The 13,985-nt window shown below is 38.6% G+C and overlaps 1 protein-coding gene across 1 annotated transcript in view; it reads left to right on the forward strand.

The window, feature by feature from the left end:
• Positions 1-13,985, forward strand: part of LOC122401356 — a 116,291-nt gene that overhangs the window by 50,245 nt on the left and 52,061 nt on the right. The gene's annotated exons all lie outside the window — the stretch shown is intronic.

Genomic DNA, 13,985 nt, shown 5'->3' on the forward strand with positions numbered 1-13,985 from the left:
ATGGAATGAAAAGGATATTCAACCAACAAGGGTGATTTTACAAATTAATTCAATGAATAATATGGTTCACTCTGCACACCCTCAAATATACAGGGTGGTCCACGCAATTGTTACAAGTCATAACTCCGTTATTATTGTATTTCCGAAAAAATGCCAAAGGAAAAAGATAAATGGTTCGAAGAGCACTACATCTGTAGGCCTTTAAATTTTTTTTAGATGCAGCAGTGCATGTGCAATTAACAATTGCATCATTTCTTTAAATAGAAATGCATATTTTTTTTTAGACAGATCGATTCTTCTATTCATTCTACGTAAAAAATGATTAGGGTGCCATGGCAAAAAAATTATTAGATCTCGAGATATTTTAAAAAAATGTCTTTATTGAAGAAGATAATTAATAATTGTTAATTGCACATGCACTGCTGCATCTAAAAAAAATTTTAAGGCCTACAGATGTAGTGCCCTTCGAACCATTTATCTTTTTCCTTTGGCATTTTTTCGGAAATGCAATAATAACGGAGTTATGACTTGTAACAATTACGTGGACCACCCTGTATTACACAAATGACAAGATTGCTCACAATAAAAAACTAAATACAAATATCAATCAAACCGTAAAATATAAATAGATGTATAGTAAATGGAATGAAAAGAATATTCAACGAACAAAGGTGATTTTATAAATAAATTCAATGAATTATGTGGTTCACTCTGCACACTCTCAAATATATTATACAGATGACAAGATTGCTCACAATAAAAAACTAAATACAAATATCAATCAAACTGTAAAATATAAATAGATGAATAGCAAATAAAATGAAAATGAACAAGAGGGATTTTCTAAACTAACTCAACGAATAAGGGGTAGTATGTTTGGCATGTCTGCTGCATCGTAGTAAACAATCTGACCGCAGGTCCCCGAAGAATATTCTAATCGCTCGAATATTTCGTTGCCGCGACAATTTACCAAAGCCCGAAAGATCATAGCGCGGCTCGCAATCTGCGTCGCCCTTTCTATAGCCGTCGAAAAAGCCACTCAGACAAATTAGTCCCTGCCGTTTCTCCCGCGCGAAAGAACGTTTCCACGTAGTTGTAGACCGCCGGTATCCCAGTGCCTCTCCTGTTCTTGTGCCCGTGGCTCGGTGTCGCGGGCCACCGCTTTGGATGGCATCGGTGCCGCGGGACGCCGAGGGCGGCGATATTTATGCCAGTTTTTTATTGCGCTTTAGCCCGAGAGCAGAATGGAAACAATATGTCACCGGCGGTAAGGGGTGCACGAAGTTCTTGTAGGTGGCCCCGGTCTGGTGTGGCACCTAACGTTAATACTAACGCCTCCGTCGTGACTGCGCCCTACGCTCGACGTCATGATTTTAAATGAACAACCCCCGGTCTCACCCTGTCGCGCGGCACCGAGGGATAAAGCGGATCGAGCGTGTGCCGCGTGATCCAGTTTCCAAGACGCGGCTGAAAATCGGTCTCGATACATTAACGCGGGGGGCTGATCGTAATTTACAACCCCCATTCGTAAGTAACCTATTCGGGTCTCGGGACGACGGTGGAAAGTGGACGCCTTTTGACGAGTATCGGGGAATCTGCAGATCCCAGGACGGGCAAATTTTTATTCTAGGATCTAGGCGATTCGGTGTACACAGATATCTGAGTCGTGAGAATCATAATAATTGTATTATTAAACCTTGATTGAAAGTTTAATAATTTGTGACACTCGATGGGAATGAACAAAGAATGGATCCAATAATCCTTTAGAAATTATTGCAAACTTTTAATAGAACAGATTTATTTCTAATCGTATACATTATTTGATGAGGCATTTCTTTTAATATCTCTATGCAGTATTTGTATTAAAATGAATTGTGGAGGCCTGTTATTGTAGAAAGAACTGAACGAGATGATCCGTCGAGTACTTGTGAGAGAGGTACAGGTTGAGCGTAGCCCTCTACTGGCGAGTACAGGAACTGTCGCCACGTATTAACTTCGTGTTGATTAATCTACAACCCCTAGCAAAAAGTCTTCGATCAAACGCAGCAATATGAAATTACTTTAAAATATTGTAACATTTGAAACGTAAAATGCTATCATATATAGTGTGTCTCACGAACTCTGTCCACTTAAATATTTCGATTATTTCGAACAATGCGGAGAAAATGTTACTTACAGAAGTTGTAGGATTTAAGAAAATACATAAAATAATATAAATGGTATTCTTGAGGTATAAAGCTCGACTTCATTTTTTTATATGAAATGATTTGTATACCTGTACCCAGAGTTTGACAAATTTTATTTAAGAACAACAATACAAATTTTGGATTCGTTCGTAAACTAGCTCTAGGCCACGATTCTACTTGCCTAAATGTTGATTTGAAAAATCCATTACCAAATTCCCATTTACAAAGTTACAAACAAAATTAGTTTGCAAACGGATCTAAAATTTGTATTTATCATTTGTGAATAAAATTTGCCCACCTCTGCCTGCACCAGATCTGCTAAAACTGCCTTGCACGGAATTTTAAACTTATAATTTTCTAACTTGTAAGAAAAGGGCGTATCGAATGATCGAGTTACTACGTCAGAATTTAAATCTGGTTTGTTCTAACCAATCAGACCGTTCCAACAACCCATAGATTATTTCTACAACCTCCTTTGCTCGACTTTAATGGTACAGAAACTCAAGATAGCGTGTAACCCAGTTGAAAATTCTGATTTATAGATTGCTCCCGCCTCTCTATAAGCTATATTCGATAAGTATTCGTTCGAATAGAGGACGTATGAATTAGCCCCGAACGGTTTTCGAGTAACATCGACGAAAATGTTGGCTCGCGAAGTTTAAATCTCCGCGAGCGACCGATCGCCGACTGTTATGCCTACGAAAGTACGCCTGAAAAAAAGGAGGGCCTGGGGTCTCAAGAGTCATCGGATAAGTGCATATCGATTTCTCCCGATTGCCGAGGGTTGGACGGTGGTAAGATCGAGGCGAATGGGAAAAAAGAAGGCGGTAAAAAGGGCAAAGGCTATAAGTAACGGACCGTCTGGTGGAAAGCGCTCGAGGGCGAACAGTGATTTAGAGAAATTAAAACTTTAATTCATGTTCGAGTTCGCGGGGGGTGTGTCCTCCCCCTTTCCTCCAACCCCCTGGCACCACTTTCGGTCTGTGGCATTCTGAGCCCCCCTGTTGATCGGCCAGAATTCACTCCGTCCGTAAATTGGTCCGTGCTACGACAACGTTGTCGCTCATTTTGACGCTGATTCTCGTTTTTTGTTTTCTAATTTACCGTTTACGGAATCTTTTGCTCGTTGCGTTTAGCGTACTATGAAAATTTTAACAAGAGAATTTTGTTTTTTCTTAACACTGGCACTACCAAACCAGTCAAAATGACCCATTCGTAATTTCTAATAAAACTTGTAAAAAATTTACTCGATTGAATTTTTGAACATTTATCGTAATTTTTTATAAGAGAATATATAAACACTTATTTCCATTGCATTATGTATTTCTTCGCGTATCTATCGTTTCAATTTCTTTGGTACAAATAAACACACTATAATTGTCGATAATTCTAGTGTTAAAGAATCAGGTTCAGAAGATCAAGTTAGTATTGTTCATGGGAAAAGTAAATTCATTAATAAACAGTAATAATATAGATTTAATTGTATAGAGGAATTAGAACTGTCGTAATGGTTTATAATGTAAAAAATATTTGGTTTAATATTGTGGTTATAATAATTAAAACACTTATAGATAATTTCAGATAATTTATTTCGAAATGGAAGGGATTAGATACATAACAATTTCATATCCACATCTGATGAAAAGAACGGTATGACATTATAGTTGGAGAATTATAGTAATTATAGAATGGAAGTACCAGATGGGCTATATACTTTTAGATAATAATTAGGTGCTTTTCCCCATTCCTAATAACCCGGAGGAAATGCATGAATATATAAATTTATCCTAGAAGAACCGATGATAAAGTATCCTTTTATATGATTATTGGTAATGACACGTAACGTCTAATTATGGGAACATCCAAACGCGAATAATTTTGGCACACATTGTCCACTCTACAGCTGTCAGTTGAAGTTTATATACTGTTCAAAGTAATTATAGAATATCATGATAATTGAGAAAACTATACTAAAAAGAGGAATAAACGAAACACTGTATATTTAAAACGATATTATTTTCTCTGAATGTTCCATTCGTTAATTTATTTTATTCGTTAATTTTTTAACACTAGTAATTCTTTTAGATTAAAAATTTTATATCCAACAGAGAATTTCCAGATCTTCGCAAATCTTATTCTTTCAAAAGTCGTTAATCTTATCTTTTAACTGGATTATCGCCCCAAATAAAATTCAGGATTCAGCAGATCCAACAATTGATAGCAGAGGGTAAGAAAGCACCAAATATCCCAAATCCGATCGACCGTGTCCACATACTGGACACAATTATTGTTGTCTTGATTTAAGGGCAGCATAGATTTTAAAGGATGGCTGCAAGATAGTTCTGCGTGGCCTTTGTTTGCGTAGGGGATGACCAAAAATTCAGTATCCTTCTATAAAGCAGCATCCTATACATTCAAAGCTACTGGACGGACATTCATTCTCAAAAAGACCCCACGAAAGGTCTGGATTTCCTTTATACTCAGATTTGTACGGATTACTTGACGCATTAACAAAATCTAAATGTTGAAAGCACGCTATTCTAGTATGTGCAATATTTATTCGTTGCATACTAACAGCTTGAACGTGAAAAGTAGATTGAAATATCACTATTCTTATTTTTCGAAGTGGAGAAAATGTAATACACAAAAAATTTATTTATCTTGTAACAAGATTAGCACAGTGAAAAAAATATCAGCTTTTCGTGGGAAATATTAACAAATTTTCTGCATTGTTTAAACCGTTAGCTTCATTACAAATGTATGATATAAATTAAAAAAAAAATAATAAACAAAGCTTTAAGAACTTTCTAAAATTGGTATTCAACAATAGTATCTGATGCACGAAATCTTCATTTCCAAAGCGTTGAAGTAACAAAAACGTATCTCACGGATAAGGCAAACGCGAAACGGTAAATCTGAATTTCGAGAAGATGCCCTTGTAACTTTTACGGGCCACCATATGTGATATAGAATATGAGAGAAAGACTCGCCCTTTGCTCTTCTCTCCCTTGGTTGCCCGTTGTCCCTTTTACCGAGCTCTTCTTTAGGTTTCTTCCTCTCGCATCCTCCCTCTCTGTCTGCGTTTTCCTTCCCCGTTTTCGGGACGACCTACGTCTCCAATAAATTCCCATCACCATCCTCAGGTACGCCTTCGCTGAGTAAATCATACCATAAGTGAATCCGAATTGAATTCAATGAGTAAATATGGCGGTCGAATAATGAAAGGCAACCACGGATCCATCCGTTACCGCGAAAACGAGATTTCGTCCGACGAAGATCATTTCAACGTTACGGCCTTTAAAAAACTTTTATTCGAAAATTCGATTACGTGAATTAATAAATAAATACGACAGAGTCTCTTGATTCGAATAACAATCTAAAATATTCTTTACGTTGTTTACAATTATTGGAAATAGATTGAGCTGAATTAAAAGTAGCATGATTCTGGAACTTGATTATCCATTTTTAAATACCCCTTATATAATTGTGTATCATAAAAAACATGGTACAAATTCGAAGAGACACAAAATTAGTTAGAAAATTGGATTAAAAAGAAAATTCGATTACGTGAATTAATAAATAAATACGACAGAGTCTCTTGATTCGAATAAAAATCTTAAATAATCTAAAACATTCTTTACGTTGTTTACAATTACTGGAAATAGAATTAATTCAAAGTAGCTTTTTTTTAGAGCTTGGTTATTGGTTTTCGATTGTCTCTTTCATAATGTGTATCATAAGCAAATGGTACTAATTCAGAGAGACAAAAATTTAATTAGAAAATTGGATTACAAAGAACTTGTTCTCTGCAATAATTCATCGGGGGAATAAGAAAGTCACGACCGAAATATCGCGTCGCTAATTTAAAAGCAATTCTCTGTCTTCTCTGGTACACTTTCGCCCCACGTCTGGCCATCTTTTATGGCACATCATCGAGGGGCAATAGATGTAAATCGTCTGGCATACAATGCTGCGTCCATATACGCGCGCGTAGACTCTAGTCAAGAAGCAGCGGGGATGGAAATGCATAAATACATGAACCACGGCGAAACTACTAACGAAAGAGGGACGGGGACCAGCTTGGCCCGCATATGCCTCGAGCGAGTTGTACCTCCTAGAGGCGTAATAACGCGTGGATACCAGTTCTCTTCTCGCGAAAATGCGACCTTTCGGGAATGTCGTGGTTCCCCCTCGAAAAAATACTGCGATTTCGGTCTGAGCCTCGAGAACCCGCGACACGGATGAGGAATGAGAGAGCATTTTATTCCTTTCGGATTCTCGCCACCGTTTATGGTAAACATGGCAGGAAAGGAATCGTTAAAACGGCGTCGTTCGTTTATTTCACCTATCTTTCACGCGTGTCAGCGTTTTACACTTTTTATCACACACTAGGTACAAGTAAGATATAGATGCAAATTTTATGGAATCGAAAGGACTAATTAGGAAAAATAAAAAATTGTTAGTTTATGTCTTGAAATTTTAAAGATCGAATAATTCAATTTTTCAGTTCCCTGAAGTTCATGGCTACAATTTATTTTTTCACGGATATATCAAATTTAAGGGAGAAATACTGTAGGATATTTTCCAAGCGGCGGTGGTTTGGTTAATTAGTTTTTAAATCGATTTATCGGATTTTCAACGATATTTTATTCGCACACGTTACACTCTTTTTACTCTTTCTCTTAACACGCTCGACAATGTCTAACCTTTTCTTCGCGGCTCGCTCGTATTTATTTTGCTCACTACATTTACACTTACGTTCGGCGATTGCCAAACTTTTCGATCTTTCTCTCTTCCTCTCTATGCTCTCTCGCTCTTTGGGTTGTTCACCCGTCAGCTGATCGGCCGTTCGCTCGCCGCGTGTTGATAGTTTTTCTCCGCTTGTGCCGGACAGCGAACGATTCGCTGTTCGGCTGAAATTTATGCGCGATTTAATAATTTCTTAATAGTTTTTACCGGCACGATTCCCTACAATACTATAGATAGAGCCTAACACTCAGAAGTAACTCTGAAACAAACCTAATTTTCTCTCGAAAGCTGTGGAATAAATTACATATTACGTATAAAATACATAATGTATTGACTATATTTAAGGATTCTCACTTACCCGCAGAGACTTTCGTAACTCTTACCTAATCAATCCGACGCATGCACACATACCTCGAAACCTTATTCTTAAGTTAAACGCTCAAAAGTTTCTGGGTAGTAATTACAGAGCACAGCGAAACTAGGTTTCACGTCATTTCATACTGTTACTTGTGAGAACTCTGTTTTAGTAGTAAGATTCTTCTTAGAACTTCCGTGACGGACGAACCTCAGCTGTGATTACTATTTTATCACGCTACCAAAGACCAGGTTCGTACACATAGATATACGTAGAAATCATTGCTGCATCCCTTTACTGATTAATATTGAATACTGTAATTTTCTTTCATCTTAGTTCCTCGAAAACTTCACCATATTTTGTGCTTTCTAACTCAAGTTGGAAGACGAAGAGTGAATTAAAACGTTCGAAACTCAACAAAATTAATGGTATCATTCAGTCAAATAACACTTTTTTAGTTTCTGATATTTTCTAAATCATTTTTGTACCATTATAAGACAAAGATTTACAAAGGATCGAAACATAAAATTTCAACTACTCAACAATAAGAACGTCATTGGTGATAATCACGTCTTTAATGTTTATTTATTTTGATTTGTTTCGATACTGAAGACTGAACTCTCGAGGCACGAGGTGATTGAAGGGGTAGCCAACGAATATTTTGTCCCGGATCATAGACGGTACTTTAGCCGCAACAATTTTCACGGCGATGTAATTAACCTTGCAAGTATGTGAAATATCTCAAGAAACACGCTGACCACATTAATCTTGACGATCCGTTCGGGCATACTTTAACCAACGTCGACGGCTATACTCAGCTGCTTCACGTAAATAACCCAAAACATGTGTAGAGGGTACTAATACCAACGAGCTTGCGGCCTCTGCGTCGACTAAGAAATTTGTTGGAAGTTTATTACGCTACAAAGAGCTCTGCAAGAGTTAACAAGTGATGATTCAAAATACGCTGAAATTGTGAAATCCCAAAGAACTATACCCCTTTTTAAGCACAAAGAAATCTATTTTCTTGTCTCTTGATATATTTCAAAAGCTTGAATTAAAAATCTTAAAAATTGCTTCAGATTTTTAAGTTAAAACGTTGAATATTTAGGGATCTTATTTTAGATTGTGGAAGTAGACAAATTCTTACTGAAAATAGAAAATTGCACTTTGCTACCATTTCGTTATAAATCATTTAAATTCTCTTATTCTAGTACGAGCAATCTCCAATATACAATTAAATTCGATTTGTTTATTTCGGATGTCCAGAAACGATCTAATCAGTGTCACTGTCGAGGAACGATTTTTCAGCGCAAGATTTAACTCGCAAAAATAAACGTTTGTCGAATAACTGTGTACAAATTTAACTTTGCAATCTATTTTCGTGAAACATCTCATTGTTGACCTAAATACTTTAGAAGCTTAAATTCTTACATTATGTATTATCGAGCAAAAAACCACGTAAAGAAAGGGAAACGACTGAAAAACGATTGATATGAGTCGCTTAACTGCGAGACGAGGGCGGGGGATGAGTCTGCAGGAATTAGAGAGACGAGATTCGCATTCCTGCATTACTGTCACGCGAGTAATTACACAGCACCGAAAACGACGCGCGGCAGGCCCAGCGAAGAGAGACGAAGACGAACGACGAGAGACTTCACGGAGAGAAGGAAAATAGAGGAGAAGACGCTGGAAGGGTTTAGCCAGGGCTGTGAGTTACTATTGCCTCGCGCCATCGTTGCTGCCTCGACGTCTCCGACTCGGCGTTGCGCGATTTGCAGCCAACAGGAGAAACCAGAGCTAATAAAAGCCCACAATTACCTCCGGTTCGAGCCATTTGTCTTGACGGGCGTCTCATGCCCGATATAATTCACCCTGGCAACAACACATTGTTGCCTAATGAGGTGTAAAACATTCCCAGATATCTGGCTGCCTTGGCTACGGGGCGGTCCCCGTTTCCGGGACGCTGATCCGCGATACGATCGCTGCTCCTCTATCCATAATATTCTTATATTAGTCGTTTGGCCTTTACCCTCGGACAGGCCTTCGGACTCTCGCGTCGAATCATCGTTTGGCTGTCGCACAAATTATTCCGTCCGTCGTCGAACAGTGTTTCATTAGATCCCAGGAATACAAGGGAGCATCTCGTCGAGCAATCGTCCAGTAAATTAGGATGATTGATTTTACCTCGAATCGTACAAAGTTTCTTTATTACTTTTTCTTGATATAAAAGAGAAGGTAGACCTCCGATAGTGGTGAGAATAATATAAAATGTTTTAGATCAATCTTTTTAGGTTAAGTTCGAAGAATATTGAATAACACGTGGTGACACTTTTTGCGCTCGCCAGCAAAGGGCTCTCTCACAAGTACTCGATGGGCCATTCAACGTCCCAGCTCCCCTCTCTTTTACAAATATAAGAATCAGTAAGGATGTATTTTAAAATGCTGTCAACTTTATTGTCTGATTGGGCTACACCTTCACACAAGTGCTCGATTTAGTGTCCCAGTTCCTTTATAAAATATAAGAATCTCCCTCACAAATATAAGTGTTCGGTTAAGGTAATGAATCTGAATGATTTAAACACACAAAGTAAACTTATTTATTAAATGTGATTGCACAATAAACGATACATCTCCTGAGTGTGCAGAGGATAACACTCGCCAAGTCAAAAGCTGGAAATAGCGATTAAAATTCCAACAATAAGAATCAGTAAGGGCAGCATTTTAAAATGTCAACTTTACTATCTGTTCAGTAATTAATTCCTTCTCGCCTAAATTAAGCTGCAATTGTTCGCTACTATATTTGGCTAAGATTCTGGCACCATGGATACATTTCGTTGACCACGTATGTAATTTGATGTCACGTATAAATAATAGTACATCAAGTTACATAGAGGAAAAATACCAAACAGAAGTGTGTACAGCAAAAGTACACTCAGGAGAAGATGCAAGCCAGAAATTAGACATCTCAATATGGTCGTGCAAGCAATTTAGAATCAATAAAGGATAGTGTAAAGGACGAGTAACGTTGTATCCCGTGCCATGATCGCATCCCAGGTCTTTCCTCGGCTGCAGAGTACACACGAAGCGTGCTCTGTCAATTCGATTTAGCCAAGGGATGTGCTACGTGCCCCTAGCTGGTTCCTCCCGCCCCCCGACGACCACCTTTTGTCTTTATTTCTTCGGGCCGGCAGTGATTTGCTGCGATAAAGCCGCATCGACAGGCGACGCACGTGTATCGCGTGTCGAAGGACACGCTCCCGCTTCCAGCCGGGGCCCATTCGAGAACGTTGCCGAAGAAAGGGCGAAGAAGGTTATGATATATTTGTAATCATGTTACCCGATACGTGCCCTTCCGTTACAACTGCTCCTGGTAACAAACTGCCGTGGACCTTTTTCACTTTATGGCCGTGTGCACGCACGTATAACACTTCGCCGCACGGAATGAGAGAGTTGGCGAACTCTGCGTTACGTGTATTTATGGGTGGAAAAGAGAGCCGGGCCCGTAAACGAGATTTGTACGCGACTCACGGTCTGGGGAACCTTGGAAAATTGTTCGTGTCATCGGCCACGATCGTATCAATTATTACGAATACTCGAATAATTGAAATTTCGTGATGTTAGTTGATTCGACACTACATTTAGGGATCAATTTTACGAGTGTCCATCTTTGAAGTTACAGAACTAGCAACTATTACTTACTTGCAATTTATTCTATCAAATATACTTCCACGTTGAAAGAAAAATTTCTATATAATTGTCGATGTAAAGTATCTTGATACAAAGTGTGCAATGTCCATGAATCTAGTGTTAAGAGATGTTGACCAGAAACATGGTGAATGTTATCTATGGTTATGGATAAATGAAACGAAATGAAATTGAACGTACCTGTTACCAAAATTCCAATTATTGAGTTTCGTGCTCGTTCAGTATAAATCGTAAATCTACCAGAGACTTAAGTCTAGTTATCAAACATCGTGAAAACTGACCATTTTGAAAGCATTATTTTCGAGGTGCCCGTGTTTCGAGAAATACGGGTTCCAGCAACCGTCATGGAACGAATTTACCGTAAAAATGGGACCATTGTCGAGAACTGTAGTTACGCCCTCCCCGAAATGACCGATTCATTTATTCATGAGATGCGCTCCGTGAAAAAGTTTTGTGACACCGGAAACAGTCGAGGGCATCGTTCGAATTCATCGACACACACGGCTACACGTAATTCCGGCCCGAGGAATCTCGGTAGAGGGGGCTTTTGAGTTTTAAGGGCCGTCATCAGTGCAAGCCCATGAGGCTCGAGAAATTGCATCGTAATCCAAGAACACCGCGAAGCGGACTGGTTTTCGGAGAGGCAATTCCAACAAGCCGTAACAATCTGGCGGCGGCGTCGACGGAGGCATATTATTATGGTCGTAGCTCGGACAGTTTATTCCGGGTTCGTTTCGGGATTTACTGCCCCGCGCGTTTTACAGTAAGAACTACGTTTGTTTTCGCCGCGTTTCGACACAATGAAAGTGTCAATCAAAGGTTATTAATCTGCCCCAAAAATATGGACTCGATTCATATATTTTTTGCAACGATATCTTACGACAACAAGAATGGAGACTGAGAAAATTATAACAATCCCCTGTAATTTATTCTGTTTTCTTTTTATCGAATTTAGTATCAATCAAAAGCACTATTCACTGAGAATTAAATATATAAATTTAAGAAATAAATAATCACATATACTGATCTTGCATTATATCATAAAATAAGGTACACCATGATTCAGTATGTCCGACTTCAAGTAACGTTTAACCTTTAAGTAATAGTATTATAATTGTTGAATACTGGTTTCCGAGTACCGAGTGCCGTACCGTGTTTTCTCTAAGACGAAGTTTCTAAGGGCAGGTCGCATAAATAAGAACATGGACAATATCGCTGTAAGCATAAGAAGGATACATGTGCTGGTACTTGTCACTATGACATTATCGATCCAATGGCTCGGTCCGACGACGGTTGGTCCGAGTATAGTCCCTTCTTACCACCCCCTCCCCTCTTTGCCCTTCTATGTACATACCCGACTTTGCAACCCCCTCCGTGCAACCCTTTAGGGTCGCGTTCCTCACAGATATCAGTGTGAAACTTGCAGAGACGTCCTTTCCGATTTCTCTTGCGCGCTGTTCAGGAAACGTTGAGACATATGCAAATCTTGTTAACGTTTCTACGTTTAATTCTCTTATACGTAATATCGAGTTCCTTCAATCTTTTTCTGTACGAATATTTATACAGAGAAAACATAAACATCTTTATAATACATTTTTACATTGCATTTTTTATCCATGCAAATATTTCACTGTAAGAAATATAATTATTGAGTAATTGTATAAATTATTTTTTACTTTTCAATAGTACGATGGTGTTCTAATGCAGTGTTACATGAATTTCTGGCAAACCATAAAGGGGATGATTATTTCGCGTATCTAATAAAATGTAAACACAGGAGATACCAATTATGGAATATGGAATATTCAGTAATAGTTATTTAGTTATAGTTCATCCTATAGTTCATAATGACATGTAACAATAATAATATAAAGTTTTATGGATAAAAATAATATTAAAATAGTATTTAATTCAATTTGAAAGTACCAAGATGTCCTAATAATCTGATCTAATTAGTGACCCTAGTAAAATATAATAATCTTTAATTTCTACTTCGATAAAGATAGCGAACAAACGTCACATTTTTTAAGCCTCATTACAAGCAATCACCATTGTGATTTTTAAGTTATTTATGCTATCAGCGTAGAAAAAGATAAAATACAGGGATCGTTGATTAAATTAATAATATTACATTATCGAACGAAAGCGTTGCCAAATGAGCTATTACTCGGACAACTACCCTATTTGAAAGCACACATATCGGACCAATTAACACCACACACACTGTTTCGCCTGTCGAAGAAAAGAGTACTACGCTCGTAAATTGTTAAAAGGATGTACCGCCACGTCCGAGCGTCTGACGGCGGCGTCGGCGTCGGCGTCGGCGTCGGCGTCGACGTAACTGCGAAAATTTGCGCCCGCCTGCCCCAGCCTCACTATAAATCAGTTGAAATTTGTTATGCGCGGCACGCAGATGGTTTTGTTATATGAAAATATGTGCCGCGTAGGGATGGTATAAGTATCCCTCGGTAAAACACATCCCTTATACCCCACACCCACGACCCTGGTCGTCTCGCCCCGCTCCTTACCCCAGACAAGCCCGAGGCGTCATGCTGTTCTGCGCTCTCTTTAATTACACCCCGAAAACCGGGACGCGTGACGTATTGCCGTATGCCGAAAGGGACAAAAAAGGCAACCTCTACTTTGGACCAGGACCGCTGATCCACGGCTGGCCCGTTAATCGAACCAGAGAAACCTCTGCTGCACCTTGCCACGAGAAATACATACGTCTTAACACTTTGACTGCCATGGTGGACACTGAACCAACCCTAACATTATACGCGTTTCTCAAACTGAAGGGGGTCCCTAAACCTATCGACAATAGTTCGTCAGCTTCCTGAAGGGAAATACTGTATTATATAACACGAATGATTATAAAGAAATATATTGGAACGTCCATAATTCGATATATTGATAAGACACTTTTAAGGCAGAAGAAATTGAAATTGTTGTTAAGGCAAAATTAGAAACATAAAGAATTGAAATATAAT

The sequence above is a fragment of the Colletes gigas genome, unplaced genomic scaffold, assembly GCF_013123115.1.
Source record: "Colletes gigas isolate AHSC1104 unplaced genomic scaffold, ASM1312311v1 Colletes_gigas_Sc00024, whole genome shotgun sequence".
NCBI lineage: Eukaryota > Metazoa > Arthropoda > Insecta > Hymenoptera > Colletidae > Colletes > Colletes gigas.